We start from the raw sequence: 21,175 nt of genomic DNA, 5'->3' as shown, positions 1-21,175 counted from the left end.
TAAATATCAGAAAAAAAACCATTATTATAAATGATCATGAAAATGAGGCCAAAGTCAGATAAATCAATCGGAGCCAGCCTAAAGTACACTAGCGGAACCAGAAATATTCATAAAAGGAGGGCTGTCACGGACTGCCAAAGAGAGGCTGGCTCAAGCTATTCCATATACATGTATAACCAACCAATGAGCCCTCACCCTAAATCCGACTCTGTTATAATCATCCCTAATCAAATATTTTTAAACATATTTAGTATTCAAGAAAAAGATAGAACCTTGAAAATAAGGTTAAGTTCAGATAAACCCTACAAGACAGGCATATTTGTTTTTCATTCATTATTTTGTACATAAATCATGGCATTAGATTTTTTACTTGAATTGTTTCAAATTGTTCATTTGTCATTTCAAGGCCTTTTATATCCAACTATGCAGAATAGGTTTTAATCATTGTTGAAGGTCGTATGGTGACCTTAAGTTATTTCTGTGTAATTTGGTTCCAATCATGTCACATTTTCTTATTTAATATTCCAATTTATACATTTAATAATCATTCCATACACCAAATATAGTTTGACATATTGATTACACATTGTAACATATTAAAAGAGGACTTAATTACTATTGACCAAAGAACCATGTAAATGAGGTCAATGACAACTGCAAGGCAGACATGTACTCCTTACATTTGTGAAGCATTGCATACATATAGTTTAACTTCTACATGTACATGTACTTTTAGTAATTGAAAAACACAATTTTTTAAACTTGACATTGGTGTTTGAAAAACACTAAATTTTAAAACATGATATTGACAAATGACACACCGCCTTTTAACAGTATCTGATAAACAACACTTATCCATAAATTTGAAAAGAGGTTGATTTCTTTGTTGCAATCTGTAGCAATTTCAGTGCATATCTAATTTTACAAAACAATATTTATCTGATTTCATGATAAGTAATCTCTGGATCATAATCATGATTACAATACTGTAAATTCAGAAATTATTATGATGTTTTAATAAATGCAAATAATGCAACAGGGTGCAATAAGAAGAACTCATATTCCAATAACTGAATTAATAAACATCTTAAGGAGGCTCGAGGGTATACAAATTTCAGAAAAAAATTAAACATTTGTTTTTCATCACAAATTTGTAGTTGTTACTTTATCATATGGTACAAAAATCATTCAAAACAATCAATTCGTGTTGGCCCAAGATGACTTTTAAAATATATACAGCATAGAAAAAGTTCCAAATTATCTCCCTTTGATGGAAAAATGCCATTTTTTTGGCTTTAAAATTGAAATATCTTTTTCAACTCATCAGTAACCTATATTTTTTAATATAATTTCCATATAAGCTGTACTTAAACTAAATCATTGTAAAATTTATGCGATTTCTGTAATAAATTTCTTTTTTTATTTCAATATTAACTTTATTTCTCCTATTACTTCAACAGAAAAAAAAACACTTTTACAAAAATGTATGCTTCTTTCAAAGGCAAATTGTGAGCACAAATGAATGGTGACCCCACTTTTTTATTTTATTTTTCTATTAACTATAAGACAAAGTTCATTTATAGAAAAATATAGAGAAATCCTATATAAATGATTTAGACCCGCGAGCCCCCTTAATGCAGAATTTTTTATTATCCTAATAATTAAACTAAAAATTTAGTAGATTCTTGAAAATTGCAATCATTAATGCACACAATAATTTAAGAATTTACCATAGGTAAAAGGTTATCAATTAGTAAGACAAGTTTTTCCAGACAATACATGTATATAATTTTTGTTTGGTTGCTGTCTCATTGAACAAAACTATATTTTATTTCTCCTTATATATCCAGAAAGTATAACTTTGAAATAGAAACTGAATAGCATATGGATGGACAACAAATGCCAAATGATGTAAATTATGGTCATTTAGGTCAGAGATAAAAGATGATGCAAAGGCATGTGCATATACCAGAACAGCCACTTGGTATTGTGATTTCCAAAATGAACAAATCTCATTAGCTACCTTCTGTATTAAAGACAACTGCATATATTGCAGTTTGCATATATCATGAATCTTGTTTGCAGAAAACTTCACTACAGGCAGCACAATAATTAAATTAAAACAGTTCATTTAAAATTATTTGAAACATTCTTTATTTTTATTCCTCATATGTCTATTATAATAAGATCAAATTTATAAGACATTTATTAATGTTGTTAATTTTAATATACAAGTAATTGTTGACATGTATACATCAAGTACATGTACAATCCTTAGCTGATCAGTTTTATATTCTCAATACTTTTATATCAATATTTTCTTCAGTGTTCTTTTTTACAAGAATCAATAGTCTGTATTCATCATTGGGACAGGTAGGTAAAGTAGGTCTCATCATTGGGACAGGTAGGTAAAGTAGGTCTCATCATTGGGACAGGTAGGTAAAGTAGGTCTCATCATTGGGACAGGTAGGTAAAGTAGGTCTCATCATTGGAGCAGGTAGGTAAAGTAGGTCTCATCATTGGGACAGGTAGGTAAAGTAGACATCATTGGGACAGGTAGGTAAAGTAGGTCTCATCATTGGGACAGGTAGGTAAAGTAGGTCTCATCATTGGGACAGGTAGGTAAAGTAGACATCATTGGGACAGGTAGGTAAAGTATGTCCTTTTGTAATTTTGTAATGGATTTTGCCAGCACTAAAGCATACAGTTCCAAATTATAATTTATCTTTTGCTCATTAAGTGTCTGGATTCTGACAACACATTGGAGATACATGAAGACACAAAGTGTGGATTGGTTCTAATATGGAGTCTGACAGTACATGTTTACTTATTAAACATGATGATGTAGTTCCAAGTATCGTTGATCTTGGCTTCTTATGTTGTTGTAAAGTTCCATCAAGGGTTGAGATCTCATAAAAAGAAAGAAATGAACACAATTAAAATTTGAGAAAATTATGGAAAAAATACAAACAGAACATGAATATTTTTGATAGTTATTATTGGAAAACAATTCATGCTCTCTATCAATCAAAAATAAGCTATACAACAGAAGAAAAAGAAACAAAAATCACAGTTTATGGTTGAAATTCATTTTAAACTTATTAATTAAAACAACAGGATGGTAAACTTTTGAAATTTTTCTATCATTCCTTGCCATTATAACTCAACATCAGCTACAACCACAATCATGCACAACATACACAATATACCATGCACATCGTCAATTAAAAGAGATAATTCATCATATATTTAGTACTTAATTTATAACATTTGAAAACTCTATCTTCATCTTCTAATTTGACCATTCTTAAAATGTCTATCAGTGAGGGGGGTAGGACCTTTATTGGGACCCTGGAATTGGGTGTTTTCAAGCTCGGGATTCCAGAATTGAGCCTTTCATGATCTGGGAATATTTTTTTCGAATTACGAGATGCTGTGATTTATACTTATTAAAATTCAGGACCTTGGGATTTCGTGTTTTTAAGCCCACGATTTGGGATCAGGACCCGTCCTACCCCCGGATCAGTATAGTAGAAATATTTATTATTTCACCAAATTTGACCTGTAAAAAAAACCATAAATCTATATTATGTACTTATCCCTGTACAATTCTTCATTTTTGAAAATATTAATCTAAGACAAAAGATTGTTTTAGACGAAGACATGATTTCTTTCTGTTCATAAATTTATCTATCTTGTGCAAAGCAAACACTTAAAATGTTTTCTTATTTATTAAACTTAATGCTCTTATCATCAATTGAAACCATCAAACCATACAAATACCATTACAATACTAGTACAAATGATGAGCAAAAAGACAGTTGCCAAAATAGGAGCAGTATTTGATTACCCATCTGGAGCATCAGAAATCACCTCATTTTTGTTGTTGTTTGGGATTGACTCTGCAGCCTTTAGTTTTCTATATATAGTATGCTGACTGCTAAATAGTCTTTTCATTTAATATACATCTAAACAATCAAACTGATTATTTCATTTTATTTTTTTTATAAAAAAGTTATAACCCATAACTGTTTTCAGTGAATACTTACTTGATCATTATGGATGTAATAAACTACATCTCCTATTCTTAATTTTTCACCATTTTTGTTCTGCCTCTGGATTTTTAAATTTTTTTCCATCAGGGCTTCGTTTTACAGATCTATGACCTAAAATGTAATAATAACAACTGTTCAACATTTATCGTTAAACGAAACCATCAGAAGGTGACAAATAAAGGTATATAATTTGAACAAAATTATTTAATTCTTTTTATATATATATTTATCATAAAATTCTTAAAATTGAATAAAAGATTTGTAAAGCAAACCCACAAAACAAGTTTGTTGATAAAAGTCAGATGCTTTTATTGCCATCTTCCTTTTAAAAGTATGTTGTTTTCTCCAAGCACTTATAAAGCTTTCCCACCAACAAAAACCTAACCAACACGCAAAACAGAAATAATATAAAGAATAAACATACATAGTGTCTCAATTAAGATCTAAATTGCCATTGACTGATTCAGCATCATATAAACCTCTTGCTGATTACTATTATAAAAATATATAATATAATAAATATATTAAAGGTGCAAATAAATACTGTATCCAATATTTATATATCAATTTCTAACATATTAACACGATATCATACCATCATTATTTTCAATTTGGTTTCCACACACAAAAACTCTGAATTCTTCTATGTATTTCCTCCATTGTTCGTCTTGCTGAATTAACTCTGCAAATAATATTTCATGTATTAGTTTTGAAATAACTATATTACTGATAAAAATCTGAAATTCAATTCAATAGTAATCATGTCAATAAAGACCACACCTGCAAATATTTATGGTTCACTAAAATTTGCATTCACTACAATTATAAGTACCAAATATACAATACTTTCATAATAGTCTAAACCAATGAGTAAACTATGTAATAAATGAAAAGACAAATGTCATCACTTTATATTAAAATTGAATCTTTTGAAAAGTCATTCTATTTAGAGTTATCTCCCCTTGACTCTAAATTTGTCAATAATAGTGTCTCATCTCAACATTTTGGAGCATACTGTGGATTCATTATTATTCGTTGGATACCAATTTTCGTGGATTTCGTGGGAACAGGTGAACCACTAAATTAAATGTTCAACAAACATCGAATTTTCTAAGGCTTGTATGCAGATTTTGTCAAAACCACGAAATTAAATATCCACGAACATGTTAATTTTTATCAATCCACGAAAATTGGTACCCACGAAAATAAAAGAATCCACAGTATACCGCTTTTTTTGTCCCCATTCAATTCAACAATTAATGAACCTCTAAAAAGAGGTGTAAAAGACTAATAAAAGCATATTGTACATATACAAACTCAGAAAAAGAGTCCAGAAATAATTTCATGCGAACTTACCTGTCAAATACCTTTTGGTTAAACATAATTTGAATGTCTTCTAGGTGTGCAAGTTCTGACTTTTTGAATTGTCTTCTATTAGTAAGTTCTAATTAACAAAGGAAGGTGTACAATTCTGAAAATATACATAAAATAAAGGGTGATCTAAGGTAATTAAATACATCAAGAAATTTAATATAAAAATTGATAATTTAAGCTAGAAGAGTATTAGTTAAGGATCAAAATCAGCTATAAAGATATTGATAGGTCATGGAGCTCCTTTTCAAGATATTTTATTTATAAAATATGGTGGGGAAAAGGCTGACTCTGACTTTTACCTTATATTTGGATTGGTATTATTTAGGTCTCATATCAAAAGAAAGAAAATCAAGAATCTGCTTAAATTTTGTCAAATGACCTTTTATGAGCTATTTTAAAGTCTTATATTAAAAGATAAATAGGTGTTATGGGGCAAAAAAATTTACCTTATATCGTACGGAACATTTGATAAAAGTTACTTTTCTTACATTTCTAATCTAAGAGAACAGTGTCAATTTTAGGTATAACTCAAGATAGATCAGAGGTTTATATATTTTCTGAGAAAAAGTTTTTTAATACTTTGCCAAAATAAAGATTTTTCTATGTTTTTTCCAAAAATATGATAAAAAGTATGGATCACAGTGCTATTTTTCAAGCTACAGGTCATACAAAACTGCCCAGATTTGCTTAGAATGTTCATGAAAAACCCCACATTTTTGGTCATAAACAGAAATTTGTGAGATATAATTTTGACATAGAATAAGAGTAGAATGATTGTATAATATGCTTTAAGAAATCCCAATCTGTTTCCAAATTTTCAGATTTTCGCAAAGATCTAGACAAATTGTGTACTGCAGTTGTACAATCCAAGATGACGGTATTCCATTAATCTACCTTAAACCATATCACTATTAACAATTTAGTTAAGATATAGGTTCTGTTTAAGGATGTTCGCTTCTCTGTTAAAAAATAACAAGCTTTTTAAAAGACTGTAACGAATTGATAGTAAATAAGTAAAGAAACTAAAAAAGTCGAAAAAAATGGAGGGTCCGTGTGCTCGTTTCCGAGTGATAAGTCATTGAAAATTCGGCGGGAAATAATTCTCTCTACATTTTTCATACATATAACATTGGCACCTTATTTGTTTCAAAAACAATGAACAAATAACAAGAGTTTTATAAAATTTTGAAATATGGCTTTTTAAACTATATGTAATAAAATTATGAAAAGAAAAGTAGGGGTTTGTGGGCAAGTTTTTTTTTAATAACAATACATGGATAAAACCAGAGGATTCCGAAAATCTGGTAAAAACTCAAAAAAGAGAGGAGAAAACATCCTTAATTATATGTAAACATATGTTAACATGTAAACTTATGTTTCTAAAAATAGACAAATCAATTATAACTGACCTTGAAATGTCGTTTACGCAAATAGTTTTGAGGAACGAAATCTGTGTTTAAACCCTATTACACAATAAGTTCGTTTCCCTTATTTGTCATCAGTCTGTAAGATGCATAATCTCATAGAAATAGACTTGTCCAAATGTGGACAGGTGGAAAGCACCTTGGAAGTAAAAGTTCTGAATATAAACAAGTCATTTAGAATTTTCTTGTTTCATGGATAATAAAAAAAAATATCGTCCATTTGGATTAAAAACAGAAAATCATGACACTAGATTAACACGATATTCTCGTTTTTTCCGTGGACAAGTCTATTACGTTTTTGACACGTGTGTTGAAACTTATTTTCGTAAGACGTTTTTCACATTTTTTTCTTTATCAGTTTTCGTTTTTGAAGATAATTACTCACCAAGTTTTCTGGAATTGATTAAGAGCTACGCGAATTTGTTTTTCTTGTTTGTGAAAAGACGATTTAATTTCGTCTTTGTCTGTGAACAACCCCCCCCCCCCCCCTTTGTTACGGCAAATCATTAGACAATGTTTTTAATTATTATGACAGCTGAGCAAGAATATTTCATCAAACTAAAATTTGAAATGATGACAATATAGCATAAAAAACAATTTCTTAGAAAGGTAAAATGTTTATTTATTTTGCATTTTTTTTTCTGTCTTGAAAGATTTCTTTGATTTTTTTTTCCCGACCGACCGACCCGACTTTTTCATGGGGAAAATCCGTAAACCAACAAATTAAAAAACTGTGGCCTTATCTATAATTCTAAAAATATGAGGTCCAATTTGTCAGCCGTCATCACGTAAAAACGACGAATCAAAGAATTATTCAACTTTATATATAACTAATATAGTACAAAGGTGTAGATTAAAAATTACACCACTCCGGGCCCTTTTGTTTTCCAGGTAATTAATATTGCCAATAATAAGAAGTTCCGGGTCGAGTCCGATACCGATACCAATAGTATATTCACCTGTTACCTATTCTATGGTTACCTTATCTGTACGTTCCTCATCTGACAGGTGCACCAACACACGCTGTATTCAGGATTAATATGCTATATACACGGGTCATAATCACAGGGTTGACACTACTAAATTGTCAAATTGTTACCTATTGCAGTATTTTAATCAGTAAGACTTTCTAAGATAACAATATTAATACTATAAATCTGGACTAAAAATATGGCGTATAGGTACAGTTTTCAATTTGTTAGCGGGCATGACGTAAAACAGCGAATCAAAGAATTCAACTTTATTTCAAATGATAACTAATATAGGACAATGCTGTTGACTAAAAAATACTCCATTCGAGGACCTTTTGTTTTCTAAATAATTAATATTACCAATAATTGATAAGTTCCAGTTCGACGGGTTCAAACAGAAAGATTTGAAAGCAGAGAAAACTGTGTATCTTTTAATCGGCATGACTTTATCAGATGACAATACTAATACTAAAACAAGGCTTGCGCATAGTTATATACTTTAATTCAGTCACGGACCCGCGATATCACGGGTGTGTTCTAGTTTTTATTAAGAATGATTGATTCTTGTCTTGATATCTAAAAATGGTTGACAGTACCCTTTTTTAGGGAGGGTGGGGGGTCTGAAAAAGTGTATGTTTTGTGTACTTTTGAAAATTGTTGACAAATATGGATGACCCCTAAATGATATTTTTTTTCATGTGTTTTTTTGGGGGGGAAAAGTATTTGTATTACCTCTGCTAGCATACACTAAAGTTGTACTACCTGCTCATATCCAGCCCCTTTTCACTAAAAATGGAGCAAGCTGAACCTGACAAACATTAAAACATATCATGATTATAAATCGAAAAAAAACAACAACAAGAAAATATGTCCACAGTACACTGATGACCCATTACCATTCAGAAGTAACCTTGACCTTAAACTTTATCCTGAGTCTGTTCTGCTTTTATCTATCACATTTTTAATTGTTTATGTTCAGTGAAATTAGAGTAACTTATCATAAGAACCGGCTCCATATCACTTTGGAAATGATTTTAAACAACATTTCTTCTATAAAAAGAAGGATTTTTGTTTTTTATATAATGAGTAATTTGAAAAAAAGGTAAAACTTAATACTTCAAAATAGTAAATTATATAACTTTAAATTGTAAAGTTGCATGCAGTCAAGAAACATTTTTTAAGGTAGTACATGTACTGAACACCTTGACTGAAATTAATTTGTCTCGCTCATTATTTTCATACAATTTGGCAAAATATTTACTTCAACCCCTTGGTAAAAATCTCAAAAAAACTATATTAAAATCAAAATCACTTTCTTGAAAAAAAATCATAGGATATGTAGCAGTTTGACAAACACTAATTTTTACCATTGAGAACCTTAATATTTCCTTAATACTACAGCTGTCAGATAAGAACTTTTAGATAATTATACTGAGTTATCTCCCTGTTGTGTTAAAAATTAGTTACCACCTAAAATAATTTGTCAATATTATTTTCTTAAATACACATGCCTTTTACAAAAAAATATAAATATAAATCAAAAATATGTCCAAAATTCATAAAAGTCTCATATCTTGGTAGATAGACTGTCTGTTACTATAAAAAGCTATCATTTGATTTATTGGGGGTGTAATATTTTATTTTGACCTGCTTATTTTTTAGTTTTATTCTTTCTTTTTTAACTTCTAAACTCAATCAAAATCAAAACCAATTATTGGGACATAAAAAGTCAATTATTTAAATCACTTAATAAATGATTACTAGTATATTAAATACCTTCTGTAAATCTGTGGAGGAACTGAGCATGGAGGATAGCAATATCAAAACATATATCTCACCCAAATATCAGCAGTGCAGTAAATCTGGTGGTAGATCCCTTTCAAATAAAAACAAATTCAGACATAATAAAAAAAGAGTTATAAGCTAATTTCAAAACATTATGGCATAACTTTATTCCAAATGAATGTTTTATATCTTGTGTTTCATTGTTATATTGGTTTAAAATTAATACACTACTGTATAATACAGGGGGTCTCATTGGGAGGTTCTGATCCCAGATCCGGCTTACTGTTTAGTCAGACTCCTGTATCCCGCTATATAGATAATACTGAAGCAATTCTGATTTTTTGTCATTTCCCTTGTCCCGCTAGACTTCATTTACCATTTTCCCGGCACAATAATTTTACTTTCACATGTCACGCTTATAAAAAAATAGGCAATCCTGCATCACGATTAGACCATAAGGAGAGCCACAATACATATATACAATATAATAAATATTATAATGCAACATATGTTCCCAATCATTCATTGTCTAAAAAACAAGCACAAAAACATATTACAGATTTTAAAGGTATGATTTTACATTGTTTTCTTTAAGATTCATTAGAATGGAGGTAACAATATTGTATTTGATTGATTGGTGGTTGGTTGCTTTACTTTAATGTTTGCCTTTTTGCTGAATGAACTGCATTGCATGTGATTTGATGGGAAATGTTTGTGTCATTTTGGTCTTTTGTGGGTAGTTGTCTCATTGGCAATCATACCACATCTTCTTTTTTATACTTGTATACTTGCTCCCCAAGCATTTCACCACTAAACTATATAATTTGTACTGTTTAGTAACAACTCTTTCATATGTTATTTAAGAAATAATTCATGGGGGCTTGAATATATCGTTATTTTACCACGGGTTGGCCCTTTATGACAAATATTTTACCCTGAGCGATAGCGAGGGGTAAAATATCGGCATAAAGGGACAACCCGTGGTAAAATCTAGATATATTCAAGCCCCCATGAATTATTTCGATTCTAATAGGACAAATACGGCTATTTTTTGGATCGAAGCGCTCTAGGTGGAGGCCATTATTTGCCGTTCCCATTAATTAACGCACTTTTAGATTGGCGTAAAAGAACGGAACAAACAGAATAAGTGACATGCTCAAACTATTCACAAAACTTATTTAAATAGATTTGGATGAATTTTAATGATTATTTACTTATATATCTTCTATGTATAAAAAAATGGGCTTATACCACATTTAGCATCGACGGTTTGTTTACGTTTCCTTGTTGTGATGATTTTCGGTATCAGAAGCATGTATTTTCCCGTAAATTGCTTAAATTATAATGTCATCATTCTATGACGTCGGGTACTTCATTCAGAAAAAAACATATGACGTGGGAGTACGGTCGGAACAGCCAAAGCAATATATTCATATTTTACCACGGGTGTGTACTCAAAGCGTTTGAAGGACGTCATGTTAGAATTTCAGATTTACCCTGTACATGTTTATTTACCTTTGAGGATCCCACAACTCAGCTTTATTTAGCTCATCAGCCTTTTTCTTTCTTTTGATGCAATGGTTAGTAGAATGTGATGGGTACTGATCTACCTCCTGCAATATTTCCTCTGTTGTTTCCATTGTTCTTGGCTCACCTTTGCTAAAAAATAATACCTCTATACTCAAATTTGAAACAATCAATTTAGAAATGACATTTAACAACAATAACAACAACAACAAATAATTTATAAGAGTCTCACCTTTATAAAATGTTTGATATAAAACACAATACAATACTAAAAGAGACCAATTTATTAAAGTTTTTTCATACCTCAGGTTGGAGCAAACTAATGTTAATATAAAACAGACATAACAAGTGAAACTGCGAGCTATACTGCTCACTGATGATACCCCCTCCGCAAGTGGATAATATTAAAAGTGTAAAAATATGCAAGTGTTCGGTAAACAGGAAGTTGTCGAGTGATGAATCTGAAAACACATCACACGGTATAGCTGACTTAAATCCTGAAACCAAATTTCAGAAATCTTTGTATTGTAGTTCCTGAGAAAAATGTGACGAAAAATTTTCAACTTGGCTATCATGTGTAAAATCATACAAGTGTACGGTAAACAAGCTGGTGGAAATTTTTAGGGTTATTTATCTTTCCTTGCAATTGAATGAAAAACAACTGAATTATTCCATGTCATGTAACAACGTTTCAACTAATAGAATTGTTTAAGATATATGTAAGATATAATAATAAAACTTAATGCCCTCTGCGCTAAAGTGGGGACATAAAAATACACAATATTTCTTTGGCATACTTCTAACTGGAACTACATGTGAATGTGGTGTTGTTTCCTGATTATAGTAAAAAAGTAATATTTTGTGCAATGTTGATTTCATTAGGGCCAAATTTTTTTACCATTAGGGGTTCAATTGAGATGAAAACAAGAGGCTCTCAAGAGCCTGAATCGCTCACCTTAATTCTTTTGGTTAAATCTCTCATCAATGATTATTTTGGCTTTTCAATTTATCTAAATGTTTTTTGGATCGTCCTATTTTCTTCAAAAGCAAAAAAAAAAAAAAAATTCTCCTATGTTCTATTTTAATCATAGGAGCTATGTATCTTGACATTCAAAAAAAAAAAAAAATTTATACTAGATACTCTGAAACTCATTTAGCCTAAGTTTGGCTAAAATTGATACAGCAGTTTCAAAGGAGAAGATTTTTTTAAAGTAAGTCAACATGATGAACAAATTGTGAAAAAAGTCTTTAAAGGGCAATAACTCCTTAAGGGGTCAATTGACAATTTTGGTCAAATAGACTTATTTGTAGATCTTACTTTGCTGAACATTATTGCTGTTTACAGTTTATCTCTATCTATAATAATATTCAAGATAATAACCAAAAACAGCAAAATTTCCTTAAAATTATCAATTCAGGGGCAGCAACCCAACAACAGGTTGTCTGATTCATCTGAAAATTTCAGGGCAGATAGATCTTGACCTGATAAACAATATAACCTTGTGTCAGATTTGCTCTAAATGCTTTGGTTTTTGAGTTATAAGCCAAAAACTGCATTTGACCCCTATGTTCTATTTTTAGAAATAGCGACCGTGTTTGTTGATAGATCAACACTTCGGATACAATTTATAAACAAGATACCCTAAGGAACATTCAGTTAAAGTTTGGAAGTATTTGGCCCAGTAGTTTCAGAGGAGAAGATTCTTGAAATAGTTTACGACGATAGACAACAGACGACGGACAACGATGGACGCCAAGTGATGGCATAAGCTCACTTGGCCCTTCGGGCCAGGTGAGCTAAAAAGTCTGAAAAGAGTGTGTTAAAATTTGAATAGCTATCAATGTGTTTAGTTGCAGTACAAAAACATCATTAGGTAATGTCTAAAGCATTGACAGTGATGTTATATATTTATCATGAACATTGTATAATATTTCTCACCTTACAAAATCTGCAATTTTCTTTAGCTGCACGCCTAGTACTGTGACAAAACTATGCTGCAATTGTATTGTCCATCAACCCTTTACCCAGCTGTGAAGTAACAATAACATCTTTTTACAAATAGGAATCATACATCACTTTCCCTTCACTTTATAAATATAAAGAAAAAATCTTAACTCTGTGTTATTAAAAATTGTTTATACTATGTGGAATTTTATAGAATAGCTAGAATTTTTTCTCACATTTTTATTTTTAGCTATGTAGCATAAAAACATGTTTTTACGGACGAACAGACAAATGTACAGATGAACAAACTTACACATCAATATGTATATCTCCTTAATATTTAGGGTACATGTATAATAAAATGCATGTTTACATAAAGCAAGACTACAAAATCTTTGTAGTACTGGTTAAAGATTCTTTGATAGATTTTATTTGGCCATTATATGTTAAAGATTATTAAAGTATTCTGGAAGATAATGAGCAATATCACAGACCTGCCAACTATCCCGATTTTCGCGGTATTATCCCGATTTTTACCCCTCAACCCGAATCCCGATATCGGGATCGTAAAATTAGTCAAAATCCCGATTTTCAACAAATATACCCGAAAAAATTATTGTTTACCGATTTTGAAGTTTTTCTGATCATTTTTAAAAAATCAATCATTTTACCTGGGGACATATTATGACAAGTTAATGACCCTACGCTAATCAACAGTCACAACAGGTGTCATAATGAGTGGTTGTATGTAATCAGATTACATATTGGGTCGTAACAGTCCTCAACATTATTTTGTAAACACAAATTTGGTCAAACAGCCTTTCAATTTTATTCAATTCATCATACAAGCACAATTTGCAACATTTTCCGTAGTTCATCAGCAAAATCATAATTAATTGAAAGATGAGAACTGTAATAAACTCTCAAGAAAACATCGTTTATCTTGAAATCTGTTTAATTTTTGAAACCAGACATCGTGTGTTTGTTGATTTAAAATCGACGCCATTTTGTATACACTTCTACTGTGTTACAGTATAAGCCTCCGCCGGTAAGAGCACCTCTGAATACAAAGAAAGATAACTCAAATTTTATCCCTTTTCTCATTGCTACTGATAAGACCATGAGTAAAACTAAATCAAGATCTGTCTTCATCCTTATTACTTTAGGACATGTAGTTTTAGGTGTTTTGAGTCAAGGTTCATAGATGAGAAGGTCTTTGGAGGGGGAAAAAGGGGGGGGAGTTGGTCTCTACTTTGAATCCCTTATTTTTAATGCCATTTTCTCTATTCTTCAGTTATTTTGTCAATTTTATAATTTAAAAGTTCTAATAACCAGCATGCCTTGCAATATTTTGCATATCCTCAGTAATGGCAAGAGTATGAAAAGGATTGAAAAACATAATACAAATATAAATAATGTGAAGCAACTAATATAAGATTCATGATATTATCATGAATCTTATATTAGTTGCTTCACGATATTATCATGAATCTTATATTAGTTGCTTCACATTATTTATATTTGTATTATGTTTTTCAATCCTTTTCATACTCTTGCCATTACTGAGGATATGCAAAATATTGCAAGGCATGCTGGTTATTAGAACTTTTGAGAATAAAAATAATGTATAAAAAATAAACTTTCCAACTTTCACCATTGACTCCATTGCACACATGGTCACCAACAAATAATCTTTGTCTTTTGAGTTGTTGGCCATAAGAGACTCGATGTCTTTTCCCTGCTTTATCCCTTTGTTCTAGTGTGATATGAAATTTGATTCTTTTGGATACCTGTATCAGAAATGTTAAAGCAAAAGATATCATTTTTAAAAATTGTGTGGTGGGGGAGGGGGAGGGAAGGATCACTGCTACACGGCAAACAAAATTATAAGAATTTGTCAGATAACACAAATTCATTGCTTTTGAAAGTTATAAAGGGACTTAAACAGTTAATAATAATTATTCCATGATTGTTTCCTGCAACTGTAAAAAGTTGATCAATTTCATTCAAGCCATTAAAGAGGGTTGTCATATAATGATCTTACATTAAGACCTGTTGCAACATATTGCAATAAAGATTAAGTTAATTCAATTATCTCCCTTGAAATATTTTAAAACCACAATTATGTTCCATTGTGCACATTCTCAATTGCTTATTGTAACATTATAAGTAATGTTTCATCAATAACGATCATGCAATTTATGAGGAGTTGTGTTTACAAGTCCAGTGTTGACACATATTGCAATATTAAACTTAGAATAGTTCAATTATCTCCATTAAAATATTTTCGACTATCCTTATTTCCCTTTATGCCCTTACAAGACATATGGAGGGTTTGACGGACAGATAAAAATATATCATTGCATTTGTTCGGCAATTTTAACTTTTGATAGCTGCAAATTAATTATATCAGATGGCCTTATATAAAAGATATCTTCATCCTCAATTGTAATCTGAAAGAAACATACCAATGTGTAAATTGAACTAATGCAAAAGCAACTTACTTCATTGATCAAGTAATTAACCTGTACAGGAACTGCAACCATGCAAATGTGAATCCCATACCGGTATATAAGATACAAATTGCTGTAATTTTTTTAAATGATATTAATGTATTCTAGAAATAAGTAAATCATATAACATGAAAACACAACATTTCAAAACTTTGATCAATCAACAATTATCACATAAATTGAGTTATCTCCCATATATCAAAGCTTGTAGAAATAAACTTGTTTCATAGTTTTATTGTATGAATGATATTTTATATAAATCTTAAAGAAAAATATAGGATAATTAAATATTATACATAAAGCAATATTGTGTTTCAAAAATATTTTCGAACACAGGCTTTGCTCATTGTTGAAGGCTGTACAGTGACCTATAGTTGTTAATGTTTGTGTCATTTTGGTCTTTTTGTGGATAGTTGTCTCATTGGCAATCATACCACATCTTCTTTTTTTATATTTACAGTTTACAAGTATTTCTATTATATATTTTAAGAACCAAGCAGGATATAATAATAACAATGACTGACTATCTTGTAAGGCACAGTTTCTACTGTACTGAGACTGACTATCTTGACATGTAAGGCACTGTTTCTACTGTACTGAGACTGACTATCTTGTAAGGCACAGTTTCTACTGTACTGAGACTGACTATCTTGTAATGCACTGTTTCTACTGTACTGACTATCTTGTAAGGCACTGTTTCTACTGTACTGAGACTGACTATCTTCTAATGCACAGTTTCTACTGTACTGAGACTGACTATCTTGTAAGGCACTGTTTCTACTGTACTGAGACTGACTATCTTGTAAGACACAGTTTCTACTGTACTGAGACTGACTATCTTGTAATGCACTGTTTCTACTGTACTGAGACTGACTATCTTGTAATGCACAGTTTCTACTGTACTGAGACTGACTATCTTGTAATGCACAGTTTCTACTGTACTGAGACTGACTATCTTGACATGTAAGACACTGTTTCTACTGTACTGAGACTGACTCTCTTGTAAGGCACTGTTTCTACTGTACTGAGACTGACTATCTTGTAAGGCATTGTTTCTACTGTACTGAGACTGACTATCTTGTAATGCACAGTTTCTACTGTACTGAGACTGACTATCTTGTAAGGCACAGTTTCTACTGCACTGAGACTGACTATCTTGTAAGGCACTGTTTCTACTGTACTGAGACTGACTATCTTGTAAGGCACAGTTTCTACTGTACTGAGACTGACTATCTTGTAAGGGACAGTTTCTACTGTACTGAGACTGACTATCTTGTAAGGGACAGTTTCTACTGTACTGAGACTGACTATCTTGTAAGGGACAGTTTCTACTGTACTGAGACTGACTATCTTGTAAGGGACAGTTTCTACTGTACTGAGACTGACTATCTTGTAAGGGACAGTTTCTACTGTACTGAGACTGACTATCTTGTAAGACACTGCTTCTACTGTACTGAGACTGACTATCTTGTAAGGCACAGTTTCTACTGTACTGAGACTGACTATCTTGTAAGACACAGTTTCTACTGTACTGAGACTGACTATCTTGTAAGGGACAGTTTCTACTGTACTGAGACTGACTATCTTGTAAGACACAGTTTCTACTGTACCGTGACTGACTATCTTGTAAGACACAGTTTCTACTGCACTGACACTGACTATCTTGACATGTAAGACACTGTTTCTACTGTACTGAGACTGACTATCTTGTAAGACACAGTTTCTACTGCACTGACACTGACTATCTTGACATGTAAGTCACTGTTTCTACTGTACTGAGACTGACTATCTTGACATGTAAGACACAGTTTCTACTGCACTGACACTGACTATCTTGACATGTAAGACACAGTTTCTACTGTACTGAGACTGACTATCTTGTAAGGCACTGTTTCTACTGTACTGAGACTGACTATCTTGTAATGCACAGTTTCTACTGTACTGAGACACTGACTATCTTGAAATGCACAGTTTCTACTGTACTGAGACTGACTATCTTGTAAGGCACAGTTTCTACTGTACTGAGACTGACTATCTTGACATGTAAGGCACTGTTTCTACTGTACTGAGACTGACTATCTTGACATTTAAGGCACTGTTTCTACTGTACTGAGACTGACTATCTTGTAATGCACAGTTTCTACTGTACTGAGACTGACTATCTTGTAAGGCACTGTTTCTACTGTACTGAGAATGACTATCTTGTAAGGCACTGTTTCTACTGTACTGAGACTGACTATCTTGTAAGGGACAGTTTCTACTGTACTAAGACTGACTATCTTGTAATGCACTGTTTCTACTGTACTGAGACTGACTATCTTGTAATGCACAGTTTCTACTGTACTGAGACTGACTATCTTGTAAGCACTGTTTCTACTGTACTGAGACTGACTATCTTGTAAGACACAGTTTCTACTGTACTGAGACTGACTATCTTGTAAAGCACTGTTTCTACTGTTTCTACCTCTAGCCATTGTAGAAAAGTAAATGCATAACATCACATTAAAATTCAGTTCAAGGGAAGTTCGAGTCTGACGTCAGAAGATGTAACAAAAGAAAATAAACCAAACAACAATAATACATAAATTACAACAGACTACCAGCAGTTAGCTGACATGCCAGCTCCAGACATGTATGCTAACAATAAAGCACAATGAAGGGCAAAGGTGACTTGGATGATATCTGAAGGTCAATTTTGATTTTTCTATAATATGAATCCCGAAAAAATTAAATTGTTTTAAAAGATTCACTAAAGAAAAAGAAGAAAGTATTTACAGATACAATCAAGATATGGATGCTTTAACTACAACAGTGAAACATATAAAAAAAAATGTTTTAAAGTAGTGAAAACCAATGATTGTTATAATTTAGAGCAATACTCACTTAATTATAACTGATCTAACCAGTGCAAACTGTTGCTTGGTTCCTAAAAACAAACAATTTTAACATTTATCTTTTCATTGAAAACTAATAAACTGCAACCTGCCTGACAAGAAAATTAAGTTTTATATGCATGCAGGTTTTTTTTTGTTATTGGCTTTGAACTAGCTGTCAATTATTGCAATGTTACATATTTGTTTTTCATTTGTTTATTTTTTACATTACTTTGGCCTTTAGTTTTCTTGTTTACATTGTGTTGACTGTTGTACTTTGACATATCTATAATTTGTTTCTTTTTACAAATTGTGACTTGGATGGAAGAGGTGCGTCTCATCGGCACTATTACCACATATTCTTATATCTAAACATAAATTTGTGAATTGGGGCCTTTTATAGCTAATTAACTACTGATATGTCATATGAGAATTGCTCATTGTTTAAGGCCTCACTGTGACCCATAGCTGTTAATTTCTGTGTCATTTGGTCTTTTGTAGAGAGTTGTCTTATTGGTAATCATACCACATATTTTTTATACTTATATTCATTGTTGCTATAGAATGTGGACTGACATGCAAATACCACATATAAATTACCTTGATTTGGGTGCTTTTACAGATACAAGCTGGTTAAAGCTGTCATTTGACTGTGTAGATCCAAGATCATTTAAAGAATTACTCCTACCAATCATTTCTTTGCACTAAATTATTCAATTCAACCTTTAATCCTAATCAGACTTGAGCGGTTTATTTGGTAAACTTTTATACCTGAAATGGAAATGAATGAAATGAAAATAAAGTTTATCGAGTTTTAATTTTCACAAAATACTTAGCCTGAAACTTTAGTGTTAGTATATATGCTCAATAATTATGTAAATGGGCCGAAATTATAAAAAAGGTGCAGGAGGTGTTATGAAAAAAGGGGAGTTCTTAGAAAGAAAAAAAAGGTGCAGCTTGATACGACCACAGAGGTCTGACCTAAAATCAAAAATCTAAATACATGGTTATATTCAGCATATAAAAGACCCCCAGATATTTCTTTTTTTTTAAATCAAAAAAAGTTTAATTTTTGACCCATTGGACCTCAATGTTGACCAATTTAAAAACCCTGCCATAATTCCAAAAACTTAATACACTGTATAAAAGAATTATTTTTTTGGATTTTAGGATTGATATATATGTATAATTGGTTTCTTTTTACAAACTGTGACTTGGATGGAAGAGGTGTGTCATTGGCACTCATACCACATCTTCTTATATCTATCAATTCTTTGAGAAATAAGACAATACAGAAAATAATATGTTGTCAGTACCAGTATAAAAGATCTTACATACATTTTTCAGGATCTTGATGATTATCTCCACCAGTCAGCATCTTTACAATTTTCATGTGATCAAAGAATATGTGGTACAATTCTTTGCAGTCCAATCTTAGTGTCATCTTCATTGTCACATCCCTTACATAAAACACCTTAACATATCTGCCTTTCAATTATAAAAAAAAAGGTCCTAGTTTCTATTTTTTCAATGTCTACCTTTCTGTTCTAAACTTTATATAGCCTCACTAAAAACTATTTGGTTGTTCCATAATTTAAGCCATGAAGATTACTCATACATGCATATATATATACTAATAGTTCTTTCAATTTTCAATGTACATGTAATGTTTGTGAGTTCAATCAACACAAAGGCCTTTATTTGTCTTTAAACCACACAAAATTGAAATTTCATTGTAAAGTTTTTTTTACAGTTAGTAGTCCTTACAGATCAATATAATAAGATCTATAAGTATGATTTGATTTAGTAAAAGATTGGGCTTAAGCCTGGTCATAGAAATACTTGTAACACTAAAATTAATTTGTAAAAATACCTCTTTGAAATATTATACAAGCTTGTTGATAACCCCTTCTTCACATGGCATTTAAAGCACAATAAGCCTTGTTATAGACATACTTGTAACACTAAAATTATTTTGCAACAAGAATGTGTCCAAAGTACACAGATGCCCCACTTGCACTATCCTTTTCCATGTTCCATGGACCATGAAATTGGGTAATAATCTAATTTGGCATTAAAATTAGAAAGATCATACTATAGGGAACTTATGTACGAAGTTTCAAGTTGATTGGACTTCAGCTTCATCAAAAACTACCTTGACCAAAAACTCCCACTTTCATTTTCTATGTTCAGTGGACCATGAAATTTGAGTCAAAAGTCTAATTTGGCTTTTTTTCAGGTTTAACCTGAACTAACGAACAGACGCATTAACAGACGAACGAACGGAGCCACAGACCAGAAAACATAATGCCCCTCTACTATCGTAGGTGGGGCATAAAAATACCTCTTTGAAATATTATACAAGCTTTTTGATAACCCCTTCTTCACATGGTTCTGGTCATCTTTTTTCTGTATGTTTTCAAACTCAACTTCCAAGTCTGGCTCAGATGTTTCTGCATCATTATCAGCATGTATGACTAAAATGAAGATTGAATAATAATTATAAACCTACAAAAAGCCAACACAAAGGCGGTCAAGATATACAATGGCAAGCATGTTTCTTTATTTGGAAAATAGTGATAGCTGTTATATTCTGCCCTATTTAATTACATGTAGCTAATGTGAATAAAGCAACTTAAATAAACATAAACTGGACTTGTACATGACATTGGTCATGTTATAGCATTAACAACTTGATTTTATGTTAT

At 31.4% G+C, this 21,175-nt stretch overlaps 1 long non-coding RNA gene across 3 annotated transcripts; it reads right to left on the bottom strand.

The window, feature by feature from the left end:
* Window positions 1–2,168: 2,168 nt before the first annotated feature.
* On the bottom strand, window positions 2,169–16,234 carry LOC134715315 (uncharacterized). 3 transcript variants are annotated; one of them, XR_010106659.1, is made up of 8 exons: window positions 14,736–16,234; window positions 13,076–13,165; window positions 11,125–11,268; window positions 9,601–9,700; window positions 5,412–5,526; window positions 4,651–4,737; window positions 4,050–4,166; window positions 2,169–2,909 (listed from the first exon to the last, which is right to left on the bottom strand). It is a non-coding gene; the product is annotated as an uncharacterized LOC134715315 (long non-coding RNA). The 3 variants fall into 3 exon arrangements; XR_010106658.1 differs by lacking the exon at window positions 14,736–16,234 and adding an exon at window positions 8,557–8,632 and having other exon boundaries at window positions 13,076–13,564; XR_010106657.1 differs by lacking the exon at window positions 14,736–16,234 and having other exon boundaries at window positions 13,076–13,564.
* Between the last annotated feature and the right edge of the window lie 4,941 nt (window positions 16,235–21,175).

The sequence above is a fragment of the Mytilus trossulus genome, chromosome 4 (assembly GCF_036588685.1).
Source record: "Mytilus trossulus isolate FHL-02 chromosome 4, PNRI_Mtr1.1.1.hap1, whole genome shotgun sequence".
In the NCBI taxonomy this organism is placed as follows: Eukaryota; Metazoa; Mollusca; class Bivalvia; order Mytilida; family Mytilidae; genus Mytilus; species Mytilus trossulus.
This window is presented reverse-complemented; position numbering and strand designations above follow the sequence as displayed.